Here is an 18,541-nt window from a genome sequence, read left to right as displayed (position 1 = left end):
AAAATAAAAGAATTTGGAGGCACGAGGCAGAGACAGGAAGACACAATTTCCTAGCCCTCTGTCACTCTAAGCACCACATTCTTACAATGGCTGTGGATTTTTGTGCCGTTTTAAGCAGCCTGGATACAAAAGTCCCTATCACCGTCCTCATTTTTGGCACCAGAACTGCCAAAGGCTTCGCACCAATAAAGCAGATCTGGGTAAGGTTTCTCCTCGCCCATTCTACAGATGGTGACACTGAGGTTCCAGAATATCAGGAGATGTGACGAAGGTCACACAGCCACCATGAATTTGGACCTTGGCATCGAGGGAGTCCTGGCCACTCTGTACAAGCCAGGACTTCCAGGCTCTTCCTCATCCCCCTGACCTTACAGGCCCCACGATGTCCCCTGCTGAGGGTCTCACAGCAGAACGAGCTCCCTGCTGCCAGGGAGGGGGGGCGAGGAGGGGAGTCCTTGGGAAGCCCCTCATCCTCTAGACAGCCTGAGGCGGGGGCTGTGGGTACATCCAAAAGCATGGACATGCCCCAAGGCCCTGTGTGTTTTTTTTTTTAAGTTTGATTGATGTATAATTGATTTACAATGTTGCGATAATTTCTGCTATTCCCAGGGCCCTGTTGAAGCAACTTTAAGATGCTGAAGAGGCCCAGGCAGGTGTCCAGGAACCACACCCAAAGCTTGGTCTGTGGGTCTTCACGTTGCAGCAAAAGGGGACCCATCCCAATGACACAAGCGTCCCTCTCTCCAGGGTCAGAAGGAGGACAAGGCTCACAGACTCAGGAATTATCAGCTCCTGCAACATAGGTTAGCCAGTGTAACCTGTAAGGTATTCTAGAGAGGAGACTGGAGTCTCAGGCTCCTTGTCACCCAGCCAGGAAGCAGTGACAACCCTGAGCTTCAGATTCTCACTAAGTAAGATGGGACACCAAGGCCTGCTGAGAGTCTGCAGGGGTGTTCGCAAAGCCAGCCCCACATAACCCCCATTTTTTCTCTCCAGTATCCTTTATTTTTCCTATATTTTATCTTTATATGGCCACAGCCCCAGATATGGAAGTTCCCAGGCCAGGGGTTGAATCAGAGCTGCAGCTGCCAGCCTACCTCACAGCCACGCAATGCCAGATCCAAACCACACTGTGACCTACGCCACAGCTTGCAGCAATGCTGGATCCTTAACCCACTAAGCGATCCCAGGGGTTGACTGCACATCCTCAGGAACACAAAATCAGGTTCTTAACCCACTGAGCTACAATGGAAACTCCTTATTTTTCTTTTACCCATAGACAGGGCTTTGGAATCAGGCAACTGGACCAATTTCCTGCAACTGAGTTTCCAGGGACCTGTTACTTGTGTAAATGGGGACAAGGATGCCTCAGGACTGTGTTACAGGTAAATTAAAAGAATGCATTTGCCACCAGTGCTCAGCCCAGTGCCTCGTCCAGAGAAAGGCCCTGCTACATGGACACCAGAGCTGGATTTGGAGACAGAACCTTGAAAGAGATAATTAAGGTAAGAGAAGGTCATACTGGTGGACCCTGATCCAATATGCCTGGCATCCTTATAAGAGAGATTAGGGAGTTCCCACTGTGGCTCAGTGGGTTAAGGACCTAACATTATCTCTGTGAGGATGTGGGTTCTATCCCTGGCCTCGCTCAGTGGGTTAAGGATCCAGCATTGCTGCAAGCTGCAGCAGAGGTCGCAGATGCAGCTCCAATTCATCCCTGGCCTGGAACCTTCCATATGCCACAAGTGCAGCTGTAAAAAGAAAAAAAAAGGGCAGGATTAGGACACAGATGTTTGTGGGCACAGCAGATACAGCAAGAAGACGGCTGTCTACAAGCCAAGGAGGGAGACCTCGGAAGAAACCTTAATTGTGGATTTCTGGCCTCCAGGTCTGAGAATAAATTTCTGTTGTTTAAGCCTCACAGCCTGTGGTGCTTTGCTATGGCAGCCTGAGCCAACTAAAACAGACATAGATCAAATCTTTGGCCGTGTGTGTTTGTGTGTGCACACGCATGCACACATGAGTGCACATGTGTTCCAATAAAATTTTATTTTTCAATACTCAAACTTCATACAATGTTCACCTGTCTCAGAATGTTATTCTTTTGATTTTTTTTTTTTGACTATTAAAAAAAGTAGGAGTTTCTACTATGGTTCAGTGGTAAATGAACCTGACTAGGATTCATGAGGACGAGGGTTCGATCCCTGGCCTCGTTCAGTGGGTTAAGGATCCGGCATTGCCATGAGCTGTGGTGTAGGTCGCAGATGCGGCTCAGATCTCGAGTTGCTCTGGCCGTGGTACAGGCTGGCAGCTACAACTCCAATTCGACCCCCACCTTGGGAACGTCCAGGTGCCATAGCCCTAAAAAGACATCAAAAACATAAAAACCATTCTAGCTCATGGGCCTTACAAAAAGGTCAGCGGGCCATATTTGGCTGCAGGCCATAGATTGCAGAACTCAGTTCTAGACGGATAAACAGATACTTTAGGGAGCAGAGCTGCTGCTCACCTGTCAAAATGAAACAGGCAGGGTCAGAAGTGGGAGTTCCTGATTTCAGGGGAGCAGATGCAGTCAGGGGGCTGAGGATTCAGTTTTTCTCATTCTCGGTCCAGTTCCCTATGGTTCCATCCTGCCTTTTCTTTTCCTTCTCACAGGACAGGCTTCAGGGAGCTTGTCAGGTTTGAGCCGCCACACTTTCTGAGGCTTTGGCTCAAAAGAGGAAGGAGAAAGCCATCAAAGATGCCTCTTTGCATTTTGCTTAGACCTAGTTCTCACTTAATAGACCCAAATCTACTGCCCCCCCACGCTTGACCCACAGACACCACCAAAACCCAGTTCATAGCGCCTGGCATCCAGAGCTGGAGGGCAGGGCAGCAACGAAAGAAAGTCACTATTTATTTATTTAATTTTTGGGGGGGTCTTTTTGCCTTTTCTAGGGCCGCTTCCTGTGGCATATGGAGGTTCCCAGGCCAGGGGTCCGATTAGAGCTACAGCTGCTGGCCTACGCCAGAGCCACAGCAACACGGGTCCGAGCCGCATCTGCGACCTACACCACAGCTCATGGCAAAGCCAGATCCTTAACCCACTGAGCGAGGCCAGGGATCAAACCCGCAACCTCGTGGTTCCTAGTCGGATTTCTTCACCACTGCGCCACGACGGGAACTCCCCGAAAAATCACTATTTACTGGACTCTAGCTTCAAACTGGTTCTCAAATGTCCACCCACCCACCCATTGGGCCTCTAGGCAGAGCTACAGGAGAAGACGGTGAAACCCAGCTCAATGGAGCACGAGGCTCATGGGGGCAGATTTAAAAAGTTTTTTGTTTTTTGTTTTTTAATTTTTAATACCATAGTGTTATGTGAGAATTTGATTCATCAGCTAAAGTAATGTCTCTGGACTTTACTTATGGAATGTCTATAACCTTAAGGATTTTGTGTTGTTGCGATCAAAGCGAAAAGAAAATACTACCTAGCATACCCAACCTCAGGAACTCCCCCTGTGGCACCGGGGGTTAAGAATCTGACTGCAGTGGCTCCGGTGGAGACAGAGGTATGGGTTCGATCCCCAGCCCGGCGCAGGGGGTTAAAGGATCCTGTAGCATAGGTTGCAGCTGTGGCTCAGATTCAACCCCTGGCCCTGGAACTTCCGTGCCACAAGTACAGCCATAAAAACAAACAACAAAACTTTGGCGATGGTGAATATGCCGAGCACATGCCTCTTAATAAAGAGCATCTATCCTCATTAGCCCTGCTTACACCATGTACAGAGGAAGTAGTTCAAGTATTGGATTTGAAAATAGTGCTTATGTTGAACAGAACGAATGATCTATTTCGACAGCGTCTTATGAAAAGCTGAACTATACATTAACGTATCTATGTAGAAAATATAGACTCGTGTATGGTTACAATGCTAAGACTTTTTATATGGCCTCGCGCGAAGGGAGTTTGAATGTTCATAAACAGGTTTTCCACTTTAAAGAACCCCTAGCTCGACTGCTCCAAAGGGACCGGGGAGCACCCCTGCTTCTTCCAGCATTTTCACAAGGCCACCTGCCTATCTTTGTATCACATGGTCCCAGCTCAGCCTCCCCACCAGCCAGGAAGCTTCGGAAGACAGAAGGATGTCTGGGAGCAGGAGGGCTGCGGGGACAGCCGGGACCAGAGGGGACCCTTCAGAACAGTTCAGTTTGGCTCCAGCCATGGGGCTGGTGGCCCGCGCTCACTCGGGCTCCTCCTTGGAGCCGGTTCCCCTGCAACCTTGACCTTCTCCCTGCGGGCAAATCAAGCCGTTTCCAGAAATGATTATAATTGGCCTTTCCAATCAGCCACATTAGCCTGAGAGCTGCCCCAGAGCCCTGCCAGGGCCCCAAACACTCTGTCCTTCCATTTTATGAATGAGCAAACCCGTGTGCTTTCTATAAACATCAGCATAAATCACAGATGGGCAATGCCAGCCCGGCGCAAGGCAAACCCTCCCAGGCTGCACAGGAGGCTTCTTCCCGGAGAGGGAGGCCCAGGGCCCACTGCCTCTATTTCTTCTGGGCCCTTGGGAGCTGCTTGCTGAGTAGTTCCCTGGCTCCGTAGAGAAAGCCTTTGCTCAGACAATGACTCAACCTCAAAGGAGTGGCAGCTCAGCTTTCCAGGGGCCCCCTGGGGAGGGGTCCAGAGGAGGCCCAGCTGAACCTGCTAGGGCTCAGGGCATTCTTCTAAGCTGTCCTCCTGGGAGCTCCAGTGCTCCCAGGCCCACGGCCGTGCCCTGCCTAGCACAGCTCCCGCAGGGGAACACCGACCCTGGTCTGTGCCCCTGGCATTTTGTGTAAAAACTCCGCGTCCACTTAACCACCAAGTAATCATTAATGTTACCCCTGGCCCATGTACCCAACTGTTAAACTGACACGAATGAAATGCGTGGCAGGCACCATGACCAATATTAAAACCAAGTCTGAACCGTTAACGTAAATGACCCAGGCTGATTTATACATCGTGCCTTGCATTTAACCAGAGTGGAGGGTGTTTTATATCAAAATGCACCAACATTTCCTCCACCCTGGCTTTATGCTTTCTGACTACCTCTCAGCCCCAACTGGATCAGACCAGAGCGCACTGAACGGTCCCAGCCTTAATTATTGGGATCATAGCTTTGCCTTCTTATTGAAAAAAGATTCCCAGCGGAGGCGAAAGTTCCTGGAAAAGGGAGTGTTGAAAATAATGAGGGACGCGTGACTTTGGAATCAGCCGTGATGAGCAGGCTACGGAGCTGGCTAACTCAAACCGTGTGAGTCTCCGCGATGATTAAAAATAAATCTAGGGGAGTTCCCACTGTGCTCCGTGGTAATGACTCTGACTAGTATCCATGCGGATGTGGGTTCGATCTCCGGCCTCGCTCAGTGGGTTAAGGATCCGGTGTCATGGTGAACTCTGGTTGTAGGTCACAGATGTGGCTTGGATCTGGCGTTGCTGTGGCTGTGGTGTAGGCAGACAGCTACAGCTCCGATTCAGCCCCTAGCCTGGGAACTTCCAAATGCCTCGAGAGCTGCCCGAAAGGAAGAAAGAAAAGGGGAGAAAAGTAAATAAACAAATCAATCTAGGAGGCGGGTGTCCGGTGTGGGGAGGGGCCGTCATTGCATCTCCCTCTTACCTCCTGGAGTCTGGCCTCTGGGAGGCAGGAGAAAGTCAGGATCCAGAGCCGAGTTGGGGAAACCCCGCCAAGGTTAGCTCTCTGCTTCTGCTCTTGCTCCCCCTCCCCTGCCCCCCATGCCAAGCATGCTGGGATTTGGGGGGAGTGTCTTAATCTAGAGGCAGGGGACACTTTCATCCCATAGAACTTTATACTGCATGCCAGCCAGCCCGCCTTGCTCCTGGCCCCACCCTTGGCCATGGGGACACAGTCCATTTTGCACACCCAAGACAGTGGTCCCTCAGCCTCCATCATCACCCGTGAATCAGACTCAGCGTGGGTGGGCACCAGCCAGGAGAAACACAGCTACCGCGCCCTGGTTCTCAAGCAGCCCTCAGCAGGGCACACAGCAGCCAGACCAGGAGATCAGCTGTCCAGGGAACCGAGGCTCTTCCATGACAGACGGTGTGGGTGCTGGGGGTCAGGCAGCTGACGGGACATTTCCCTCCAAGACCTTAGAAGCTGATGCTCCCACAGCCAACATTGAGGGTTAAGGGGGGAGTGGGTCCTGGGTGGGCAGATGGCATCTATTTCCCGTCACCACCTGAGGAAAACCAGGGGGCCAACGCGAAGGGAACCATCCAGCCAAAGAATGAGTCAAGGCAGCCCAGAAAAAAAGATGGAGCTCCCCCTCCCGCCCTGGCAGATACACCTGTGTCCACCTTCCCGTGGGGCACAGAGGACCGGCCTGGAGCGGCTCATTTGGAACAAAGTGTCCAGAGTCTCACTGCTTGATTTGTTTGTTTGTCTTTTTATAGCCAAACCTGCAGCATATGGAAGTTCCCAGCCTAAGGGTCCAGTCTGAGCTATAGCTGAGACTCACGTAGCCACAGCAACTCGGGATCTGAGCCACATCTGTGAACCAACAGCTCACAGCCAAAACAGATCCTTAACCCACAGAGCGAGGCCAGGGAGCGATCCCACATTCTCATGGATACTAATCAGGTTCTAAACCTGCTGGGCCACAACGGGAACTCCTGTTTGTTTGTTTGAATTCACTACTTGGTCTCATTGCTTGATTTTTTTTTTTTTTAATTCACAACTTGGTTTTGATGCCTCGATTCGTCACATATTGGCTGTGTGGCCTTGGGGAAGTTACGGACCCTCTCTGAGCTTTACTTATTCCATGCATGCGGTAGGCATGACACTCACAGAAAAGGACCAGGTGGGATACGACATACAGTGCCCTCTGCCCGGTGCTTGGTGCACGTTTTCCCCTTCCTTATTCTTCCCAGTCTGACCTTCACCTCTGGAAGGGATGAGCCGTTTTCTAGGCTCCCACCCTTTGGTTACTCATCGGCCTCGGTCCTCTGGTTTCTTCTGCTCACACAGGCTCTCCCTGGGTCCAGGCAGGAGCTGCGGGCTGCCAGGCGACATGGGGCAAGCTGACAATCTCCCCGCAGAGCCAGCTTTCAGCAAGCCCCTTTCCACCGTGACGGCCCAGGGGAGCAGCCCCCGGGCCACGCCCGTGGGCGTCACGTTCAGGGCTCGTTTCCCCCCCTTCCTCCGGCCTGGCCTCGCCGGCCCCTTCCGCCGCTGCCAGACAACCCCGCTGCCTCCGTCAGGCCCGGACTCGTCCGGCTGGCTCGCCTTGGTCCCGAGGCTTATCCAAACATCTTCATCGCTTTTCATAAATTCAATCCCTCCTTATCAGCCGCACCATCAGGAGGAAGGGCAGGAGGGGGGCTTGTGACTGAAGTGTGGGGAAGAGAAGCTCTAATTAGCCTCCTTGCTGCGCGGGGTCACCCGCAGTTCAATCACCCTGGCTTCACATGTTCGCAATCACGTAGCGGGAGCCCGGGCCTGGCCCACTCCTCTGCTCCCTGGGTGCAGGGCTGGGCTCCTGCCCCTGTTTGTCCTCTGGGCAGGAAGGCCTGCTAGTTGTAAAGGGAGATGGGCTGGCTTGATCCCCTTGGAGCCCCAGAGCTCTGGAAACAGCTCCGTCACCACTGCCCAATTCGTAGCAGCCTCTCTGATGGGGCTGGTCTCTGTATAAATAGTGTATAAACTGCTCTCATAGAACCCTAAGCTTGTTCCTCTGGAGCCAGCTCTGCCTTTGGCGAGCATCAAAACACCTATTTCTGGAATGCAAAAGGCTCTGGCCTGTCTTCTGATATGATCTCCACGATAATAAATAAGGTAGGAAGACTAATAGACTTGAGTGAGCTCATCAAGACAGGATTCTGCCACCCTTTAGCTGGACAACTTTGGAAAAGTTTCCTTGCTTTTTTTTTAATTAAGAAAAAAAAAAAAAGTGAGGAGTTCCATGGTGGCTCAGCGGTCACCAACCTAATATCCATGAGGACGCGGGTTCGATCCCTGGCCTCGCTCAGTGGGTTAAGGATCCGGTGTTGCCGTGAGCTGTGGTCTAGGTTGCAGTTGTGGCTCAGATCTGGCGTGGCTGTGGCTGCGGCATAGGCCGGCAGCGACAGCTCCAATTCGACCCCTAGCCTGGGAATTTGCCACATGCCCAGCCCTAAAAAGATGAAAAGAAAAAGAAAAGAAATTTTTTTAAAGAGAGGTTGATCATTCCTTTCCTCCATGCCTCCCATTGCCAGGAGCCCTGAGTCAGAGCACATGCAAATACACCTCCTAATGTGCCGAATTCTAAACAAATGACACATGTTCCTGACCATCCGCCCACTGGACGTATGGTAACGTATTGCCACAAAGAGGCTCAGAGGCTGCTGCTTATTTTCACTCAACTCTGTCGTATTCCCGAAGCCCAGTTCCCTCACGAAGACCTTGACTTGAATCGAGCGTCTCCCTGATCGCATTTAAAAGCGGGGGCTAATTTTTCACCCCGTGACAACACCGAGACCGCACAAAGGCCACTCCCACGCACCTCTGGTCACCTACTAGTCCAGCACATTCCATCCCCTGGAGGGTTGTCCAGGAGACCTAACACAACGGTTCCCCGATCCCCCTGCCTCCAATCGCCATGATCAGCAAAGAGCCAAACTGGTTCAATCATCAGCATTTGGGTGCCCTGTCCTGGTACCTAGAAAAGATCCCTGACTTTTTTTTCATGGTTGCCCAGAAGCATCACAGATCTTGAGACCACAGAACTTATCATCTCAACGGGAGCACTCTTGAAAATGGACATGTGCTATGAGTAACTACGCTGGGAAAACCAGTGCAAACGGGGAACTGTCCTGGGTAAGTGGAGAAACATGATAGTGGACGGATAGATCTTGCGGCGGGGGACGGGGAAGGCGGGAGCAGTAGCTGCTCAAAGAGAATTTGCAAAGGCATGGAATGAATGAATTCTTTGGTCCCCGTGCTCTCGGGGAGAAAAGGAAACCCTCATTCTCTAACTTAGTTCGTTCAGGTTCCACTGGGGTGAAAGTCCCCCCAAGGCTTACGGAAGCCTGGCAATTAACATGCAGTAAGTGCGGGCTGGCCTGAGCTCTCCAGGGAGGAGACGGACGGAGCTCAGGGAGGGACACACAAGCCTAGAGTCCCCAAGAGGTCCCAGCCCGAGCATTTATGATTATGATTATAACTGGCATGTGTGCGGGAACCAGGCCTTCTGAGCACATTCTCATGCATTTTCTCTTTTGATCTGAAGCAGATAATGCAGACGGGAGCATGCGTCTGAAAGGCCACCCTGTCGAACAGCACACTGGCTGAGCAAGAACAAAGAGCATAAATGAAGAAGGATGTTTGCACTATGCTTCCCGCTTGCCTGAAAACAGGAAGCTTCGGAGGCTTACTCTGGCGAGGTCTCCACCTCTTCCTTACCCCAAAGCTACATGGCCTAAGAGGCTTTCTTTTTAGTACTTTTTTTTCAATGCAGCAAATCTTTTCCAAGACACTCCCCCACCCCTGTCTCACAGTGGTGCCCCAGGAAGCAGCCATGGTCTGTTCCGAGGGTTGAGTCGGGGGAGATGCGGACGCTGAACCACGGCCCCCTCTTCCTCTCGCGTCACCTGACCGACAGCCTCTGTAAATCTCACCTTCCACACATACCTTTGAGGAGAAGTTGTCACCAGCAGGGAATGTCAGCAGTTGGCCCAATCGAAACACCTGGGCTGCCTCCCAAGGCCAGTGACTTGGATGAGGTCAGAGGGGCAGAGGTTGCTGAGGTGTGTGTCCCTGTGGATGACAAGGATTGCAAAACGGTGAAACTGCCTTGTCAGGAGGATGGAATTCGTTGACACCAGAAAGGAGAGGAGGAGAGCTCTTTGGCGGACAGAGGGGGACCAGGCTCCAGCCAGCTAGGAACCTCCGGGGCTGGATATGGCAGAGTGTGGGAACAGAGTGGGAGCTACGCCTAGAAGCAGAAATTAGCACGTGGTCCAGACTGGCCTCATGGCTGCAGCTTCAGCAGCCTCTGGGTCTGCTAGTCTCCTGTGCTTAAAGTCGCTGAATCAGAGTTCTCCAGAGAAATAGAAGCAACGAGAGATTAGATAGACTGGAGTTTCCGTCGTGGCTCAGTGGTTAATGAATCCGACTAGGAACCTTGAGGTTGCAGGTTCAATTCCTGGCCTTGCTCAGTGGGTTAAGGATCTGGCGTTGCCATGAGCTGTGGTCACAGATGCAGCTCGAGTCCCCCATTGCTGTGGCTCTGGCGTAGGCCCGGCGGCTACAGCTCCGATTGGCCCCCTAGCCTGGGAACCTCCATATGCTGCCAGGGCGGCCCTATAAAGCCAAAAAAAAAAAAAAAAAAAAAAAAAAAAGAGAGAGAGAGAGAGAGAAAGAGATTACATAGATAGATAGGAAGAAGATATAGAGAGAGCAAGAGAAAGAGAGAGTGAGAGATGACGATATTTGTTTTAAGGAATTGGCTCATACAGTTGTGGTAGGGCTCTCAAGTCCAAAATCCACAGTGCAGACAAACAGGCAGGTGTTAATGCTACTGACATGACACAGCATTTCTTCTCTGGGAAACCTCAGTTTTGGCTCGGAAGGCCTTCCACTGATTGGGTTAGGGCCCACCCCCACTGTCAAGGTGATCCCCTGGATTTAAGGTCAATTGATGGACAGTGTTAACCATGTCTACGAAGTACCTTCCCAGCAGCATCCAAATTAGGGTTTGGTTAAATACCAGGTACCAGAGCCGAGCCAAAGTGACCCAGAAAGCTCCGAATCCCCATCTCGCTCGTGAGATGCTCCAAAGCCATTTGGCAGGCTTCACTATTGTCCCCGCACAAGAATGCAAAGGTCTGCCTCCACGTAGAGAGCTTGTTGGTGGCAAGGGGGCGGGTACTACATTCACCTCTGAATCACCAGCCCACTTCATAGGCTGCTTGTGTCAGTAGGTGCCCAGCAATGCCTCTTGAGTAGGATGGACTGGAATTGAGGAAATTAACTCGGCATCATGGAAAGGTCATGAACCGAAGAATGAGAAGACCTGGGTTCAAGTTCTAGCTTCACTGATAGTTGGTGGTGTCAGGCAGTCAGGTTATCTTTCCCCTCTGGACTTCAGTAAGATGTAAGACATGGAAGCAACTTAAATGTCCATTGACAGATGAATAGATTAGAAAGATTTAGTACAGATATACAATGGAATACTGCTCAGCCGTAAAAAAGGAAATAATGCCATTTGCAACAACATGGATGCAACTAGAGATTATCATCTAAATGAAGTCAGAAAAAGAAAGACCAATATCATACGATACCACTTCTCTGTGAAAGCTAAAATATGGCACAAATGAACCTATCTACAAAACAGAAACAGACTCACAGATACAGAGAACAGACTTGTGGTTGCCAAGGGAAGGAGGAGGGAGGGAGTGGGATGGACTGGGAGTTGGGACTAGCGGATGCAAATGACTACATTTAGAATAGATAAGCAATGAGGTCCCACTGTACAGCACAGGGAACTGTATCCAGTCTCCCAGGAAAGACCATGATGGAAGATAAAGTAAAAAAGAAAAAAATATATGTATATGTATGGCTGGGTCACTTTGCTGTACAGCAGAAATCCCCACACTGTAAATAAACTATACTTGAAAAAAAGATGTACAGACGTTGAATCGAATGCTCTTCAACCCTCATTAATAATTGTCCCCCGTGTGTCCTTGAGGACATGTGCCTTAGTGTCGACGGGGACAGGTGTACTCCAAGAACAGGGCAGAGACATCGGAGGAAATTCAGAGCATAGAGAAATGAGAGGTAGACAGCCAGATAGCGATAATGCGTAATTAAATAGATCAAGTCAAATAGAAAATTATATAAGTAGACGTGGGGGGATGTATTCCGTGCATTTTAAGACTTGGATCTTTTGTTTCTTCATCTTGGTTCTCTTTGGCAATGTGCTGAACATCCCTGGCAAAATCATATGCTTTGAATTTAGATGTAACTGCCAAGAACAGCCAAGGGACTACAGACTCCATTTAGCTGTCTCCATATCTGAAGATAATAAGATCGAAGACGGCCACCCTGGAGAAAGACAATCACTGCAGAAGAGGGAAAGGAGAATTTGTAGAAGAAATCCAAATGGCAAAAGGCAGTCAAAGAGGCTCAGCCTCGTGGCAGTCACGGAAATCATCTAAAAAAGCATTTGAGGGGAGTTCCTGCTGTGGCTCAGTAGGTTAAGAATCTGACTACAAACCCCACTCTTGGGCCTATATCCGGACAAAACTCCACTTAAAAGAGACACATGCACCCGCATGTTCATTGCAGCACTATTCACAATAGCCAGGACATGGAAACAACCCAAATGTCCATCAACAGATGATTGGATTTGGAAGATGTGGTATATATACACAATGGAATACTACTCAGCCATAAAAAAGAATGGCATAATGCCATTTGCAGCAACATGGATGGAACTAGAGACTCTCATACTGAGTGAAATGAGTCAGAAAGACAAAGACAAATACCATATGATATCACTTAAAACTGGAATCTAATATCCAGCACAAATGAACATCTCCACAGAAAAGAAAATCATGGACTTGGAAAACAGACTTGTGGCTGCCCGATGGGAGAGGGAGGAGTAGGAGGGATCGGGAGTTTGGGCTTATCAGACACAACTTGGAATAGATTTACAAGGAGATCCTGCTGAGTAGTATTGAGAACTATGTCTAGATACTCATATTGCAACAGAACGAAGGGTGGGGGAAAAAATGTATTAATGTAAGGATAACTTGATCCCCTTGCTGTACAGTGGGAAAAAAAAATGATGAGAACCAAAAAAAAAAAAAAAAAAAAAAAAAAAAAGAATCTGACTACAGTGGCTTGGGTTGCGGTGGAGGCACGGGTTTGATGGTACCGTGGGCCAAAGGATCTGGTATGGCCACGGCTTTGGATCTTCCCTATGCCGCAGGTACAGTCACTCAAAAAAAAAGAGTTTATTTTTCCATCTGATGAACAAAGTGTAATAGGATTGACTGCACACAGTTGGGGAGAATCGAAGGAGAACCCACTTTCACAAATGATTGAAGCAGCCTTCATGGCGGTCAAGTGGGCAGATCTACCAAGTTTAAATTATATTATTTCACCTAATTCGATGTTGAAGGGTCTATGCCTAGGAAATACTCACTTTGGGATGCATGTGTGTGTGTGTGTGTGTGTGTGTGTGTGAGAAAGAGTAGGTGTGAGAATGCTGATTGCAATGTTTGGTTTAACAGTGAAAAACTACAAAAAACCCTACATATCTACAAAAGAGTGAAATGACTTACTTATACCCAAGGTGTGGAATATCATGCAGCAGTCAAAAAAGGATGAAGCAGCCATAGGAGTTCCCATCGTAGCTCAGCATCCATGGGGATGCAGGTTCGATCCCTGGCCTTGCTCAGTGGGTTTAAGGATCTGGTGTTGCCGTGAGCTGTGGTGTAGCTCACAGATGTGGCTCGGATCCAGCGTTGCTGTGGCTCTGGCATAGGCCGGTGGCTACAGCTCCAACTGGACCCCTAGCCTGGGAACCTTCATATGCCTTGGGCGCAGCCCCCCTCCAAAAGAAGGGCAAAAAAATAAAGAAAGAAAGAATGAAGCAGCCGTAAGTACTGATGGGGAGAGTTGGCAGAACAATGCATATACTCTAGGCCAAGTTTGTCTTATATTTGCATGTGTGTAGATCCATATATGGACGTATACAAAAACATCTGGGAAGATGAGAAGAAAATGCACCAGGCAGGAGGAAGAAGAGTGAGGTTAGAGGGAGCACAAGCAGAGATGAAACTGTTCCGCTTATTCACACCCGTAGTGTTTTAGTTGTTTATAATCCCAATGTAGTCACTTATCACCTGTCTATATAATAACACTAGAAACAACGACAAAACAACGACAAAAGTGGGGAGCTTTTTACTAGTGCCTGTGGTTCTCTCAATGCCATCCATCCTCTCTCCTCCCCCGATTCTCCAAAGCTGAGCTTCCTCGTAAGGAATGCGAAAGCAAAGAGCTCAGTAAAGACCGCTGCACTATTTAAATTCTTCCCTCCAACTTTCAGTTTTTGTGTCAATCAGGGTCTTGGCAGGAAAGGCATGACACACTTAAATGAGGTCATTTGAGGCGAGATAGGAAAGGGGTTATTTTACAACGTGTGGGCAGGTGCAAGGAAGTCGTGAGGGGAGGGTATCATCCATAGGCACTCAGCTGCTGCCCTTGAAAGAACAGCCACCAGCGAAACACACCGGGGAGGGCCGGGGGGAGGGGCTGTGAACACCCCAGCTCCTTTCTCCTCTGTCTCTCCCATCTTCCTCCCTAGACTCACCTTTGTCCAGAGCTACCTGGAAGTCAGAGGGGCAGAGAGGTTTTTGATGCAGTTCCTCCAGGTTAGTCTCCTGGGGCACCGAGCAGGCGAGGCAACATGGAAGGGGGCAAAGAGGAGAAGCCCACATTCACGGCTGTCCATTTTAATGAGCTCAGACGCACACAATCACAATTAGATTTTGAGCTCAAGCATCACACATCCGTTTGGATATGCAAGTAGCAAATAGTCTGCCCTTTGCTTTCCTCTCTGCCACTAACCCGTTCTGTGCCTCCGGGCACTGTCCTACCTCAGATCCCACCCCCTCATTTCTTTTCTTTTCTCTTTCCTCTTTAGGGCTGCACCTGCACAGGGAAGTTCCTGGACGAGGGGTCGAATCAGAGCTGCAGCTGCCCGCCTACATCACAGCCACAGCAACACCAGATCCGAGCTACATCCAAGACCTAGGCCACAACTGGCGGCAACTCCCAGATCCTTAACCCACTGAGCAAGGCCGGGGATCAAACCCACAACCTCGTTAGTCGGATTCTTAACCCGCTAAACCACAACGGGAAATCCCTAATTTCTTGATTTGGGGCTGACGCTGAGTCTGCAGGGATGTTCCTGCAGCGGCTGCCTCTTCCACTCGACACAAAAAGGTAAAACAGCTTTGCAAGAAAGTACCAACCCTTCACCCTTGCCCTGCCTGGCTCCCTGCTGGAGTGGCCCAAGGACAGTGAGCAAAACCCACACTGGTGAACCCACAGGCAGCATCACTGACTCGTCACTTCCAGACGAGAGGCAAGTAACTGGGTAAAAGCAAAAATAGGTGACAAAGACTTTCACCCAGTTCAGTGCCCCCTGTCCCCTGTGTGCCCGGCTCGGCCCCAACCCTCTGAGGCAGAATAAAGGCAGTTCGATTCCCAAGGCATTGCCAAGAACCCTCATTTCTCAACCAAAGACTCATATCTGAGGAATGTAATGCACCATACACGTTTATCCGCCCGTCCCCTGGCCCCAGGTACCATCCCCACAGGAGAATGGTTTTGGATGCAAGAGACCCTGTTGTGGTTTTTGACCCAGCCCTTCCAAAGCCTTCGGTTCTGAGCTCTCCTCTCGCACAAAGACAGCCATTCCTTTGAAATCCCAGCAACTCCTTTGCCTCCAGAACATAACGGCTGTGGGCGGTGACCTTGAACCAAGAGGGCACCCAAGCCGAGGCATCGTCGAAGGTCAGAAGGCTGCAGGTCCCAGCTTTAAGCCCAGGAGAAGCGGTAGGTGTGATCACAAATGCTTCCTCTGTGGCTTAAAAAAAAAATCATTCCTGATCATCTTACCTGCATGCTTTTGCTTTCAGTATGTGCTGAGTTCACTTAAAGGCAAGAATTTTATCATCGTGCATTTCCTTCTAAAGTGTTATAGCTGTACTCCTATCGGCTAGGCATTCGTGACCATGAGACGTGGAATGGAGCCAATCAGCTGAAGAAATTGATACTTGAAAAGGAAACACATCTTACCAATGAGAGACTCCAGGTATGAAATAAGTCCCCGGGAACGCAGAGCATCACTGGAGACTGAATCACACCACATTAGGGTCTGTGCCAAGATGAGACATGCAGTTACCCATCTCCCCAGGTATTAGAGCTAAGAAGAGAGGAAGGCTAAAGAGGTCTGAGTAATTCTTCCTCTGCATTGACTCGATGTTCTGTTTAGAGGGGATTTTTGAATGTTCCGTGTATTCTCAGCATTAAATACTCAGGACCTTAGAGATGAGAGCTGCCCTCTCATCTGTGGACCTCAGAAGAGAGAGAAAGGAAGAGTTCCCGCTGCGGTGCAGTGGGTGAAGAATCTGACTTTAACCCCTGCCCCGGCTGGGGTTGAACCCCAGGCAGCACAGTGGGTTAAAGGGTCCAGCGCTGCCGCAGCGGCACATGTATGTCAGCAGCTGCAGCTGCAGCTCAGATTCAGCCCTTGACCTGGGAACTTCCATATGCTGTGGGTGGGGTCATAAAAAAGAAAGAAAGAAAGAAAGAAAGGAACAAACAATAATCGATCGCAACTAGACAAGCCAAACACTGTTCTAAGGGCTTTATAAACATCATTGTATTTTATCTTCACAACGATCACGCCCATTAAAAAATGTGGAAATGGAGGAAAAAAGGGAAATGAAATACATGTCCCAAGTTCACTCCTAATTTGCAGGGCTAATATTTAAACCCGGTCACTCTCGCTTTGCTGTTCACATCAGCACACTGCCTAGACATGGTTTTAGGGAAACTGAAGCCGGCTTTTGAGATTTTACCAGCGTTGGAGATTCCCAGATGGCAACACTTGGCATGTTTCTGCTCTGGGGGCTGTACCGCTCTTCCCAGCTCTGCGTCTCTTTCCCCACCCTCCTGACTCGAGGCAAGGGGCTCTGCTGGCGTAAAGGAAGGACTTGCTAAGGAAAAGGACTGAGGAGATGCCTTCCTTGCCCCATCAGTATCTGATGACCTTGTCGCCACCCCTGAGGGTGGAAGATGGCACCAACTACCTTCAGATGGGGCAGGAGAGGAACTAGGCTCTAAGCAGGACAAGCTCCCCAGAGCAAGTCGGGGGTGGAGGGGGGTAATGTTTTTGAAATATTCACCAACTGTCCCCTTCCTGCCAGCCCCTTATAATGTCCCTGCACCCACTGGCCTTCCCCCCATCCAGTTTTTAGTAAGGGTCTCCTCAACCTACCACATCAGAGAAAGGCCATACAGCAGGAACTAGAGAAATTCTTGGTTTCGAGGTTCAAAGCAGGCTTTGGAAATGCACAGCAAATACAACAAATAGGGGAGAATGTATGACAAGAGAAGGCGAAGCAACTCTTAGATAAAACCTCAGTGGGTTAAGAACCTGACAGTGTCTGTGAGGATGTGGCTTCCATCCCTGGCCTTGCTCAGTGGGTTGCTGAAAGCGGGTGGCCTAGGTCACAGATGGGACTCGGATCCCATGTTGCTGTGGCTGTGGTGTAGGCTGGCAGCTGCAGCTCCGATTCGACCCCTAGCCTGGGAACTTCCATATACCGCAGGTTCGGCCCTAAAAAAGCAAAAACAAAAGACTCAGAGATGCCCTGTGTTGGAGGAGCAGAGGGAGGCAGCCACCAGAGAAGGAGTCGATATTCTGAGAAGCAAGTAAGAAGTGCTGCCAGGAGCCTTGGCGCAGTAGCTGGAAGTGTGTGGCCCTGGAGGGTCTCTGGTTGGGGACAGAAGACAAGCTGACAACCCCTTGAATAGAGCTGGAGGTCTCAGGAGAGTCCAGTGTGGACAGATGATGCCGAAGGACCATCGTGACGGGCCCCTTAATGTCTCTGCATTCGGTTAGCACCCCCATACCCCGAAATCGGATGCGACTCCAATGAAAAGGGTAAAAGCTACTGGGGGAGGGGTGGGTCTTGAAATGCCCGGAGAGAATGGCGTTTTAGGAAAATCAAGCTCTAGTGCTTGCATTTCTGGGTTTGTAAACAGAGGTTCACACCTGCCTTCTGGGCAGAGCATCTCTCCAGGACCGACCCCTGCTCTGCTGCCCTCTTCTCTCAGCGCTCAGAATTCACACCCTTCCCTCCTTACCCCATGGGCATCCCTGCCACCCAGGGAGATTCCCCCTGCATCTCTGTGCACTGCATACCTACGGGGGCCTCACCCTGGGGTCTGTTCCCTCAGAATCTTGGGCTTTGATATGGTCCATAGAAGGACGGCAGCGCTGGTGACAAGCCCATCCCAGCCCGATTCATGAGCAGAGGAAAATGCTGGGGCAGGAGAAAGGCTAAACCAGGAAGGGACACTCCCTGCCACCCACCTGGTCTCTGGGAACACCGTATCTGAGGTTTGTTTGGCCACCCAAGGTGCTGGGCTCTGCCAAGCTGATAACCATTCCGGTCTGACGGGCACCCACGGCCCCTGGAAGGTGCCTGGGCCCACCTGGGAGTTCTGTTTTCCTTTCCCTCTGAGATCCCGGGGCTGCTGTTTCCCCCTCGTCCCCCGCCTCACCCCTGACTTACAGAGCCGGCTCAAGAAGTCACCCAGCCCGCCTACAAGAGGCAAGCGACAAGACACCCCTGCATGGTGATCTTTTCCAGCTTTTAAAACCTTGGTTACGGTTAGGGTTAGGGTTAGGGTTAGGGTTAGGGTTAGGGTTAGGGTTTAGGGTTAGGGTCCCGATTGCATGCCGTGGATGCAATGCAGGGTGAAAAACAGTTTGA

General features: G+C 50.3%; 1 long non-coding RNA gene across 44 annotated transcripts in view; it reads right to left on the bottom strand.

Annotated features, from left to right (window-relative positions):
• The window catches only part of LOC102165318 (uncharacterized), a 387,409-nt gene that overhangs the window by 174,777 nt on the left and 194,091 nt on the right, over positions 1–18,541 (bottom strand). For 35 of the 44 annotated variants that reach the window (XR_014820740.1, XR_014820744.1, XR_014820748.1 and 32 more), the window contains one exon: positions 9,651–9,776. The exons of 8 other annotated variants lie outside the window; for them this stretch is intronic. This is a non-coding gene — a long non-coding RNA (uncharacterized LOC102165318). Of the gene's footprint in view, positions 1–6,697; positions 9,777–18,541 lie in introns of those variants that run through there. One more of the 44 variants, XR_014820734.1, reaches the window with a different exon arrangement.

This window comes from Sus scrofa, chromosome 12 (assembly GCF_054392235.1).
Source record: "Sus scrofa isolate SSC_HxYL_T2T_F1_AM1 chromosome 12, Sscrofa_HxYL_maternal_Yorkshire_Landrace_v2.0, whole genome shotgun sequence".
In the NCBI taxonomy this organism is placed as follows: domain Eukaryota; kingdom Metazoa; phylum Chordata; class Mammalia; order Artiodactyla; family Suidae; genus Sus; species Sus scrofa.
This window is presented reverse-complemented; position numbering and strand designations above follow the sequence as displayed.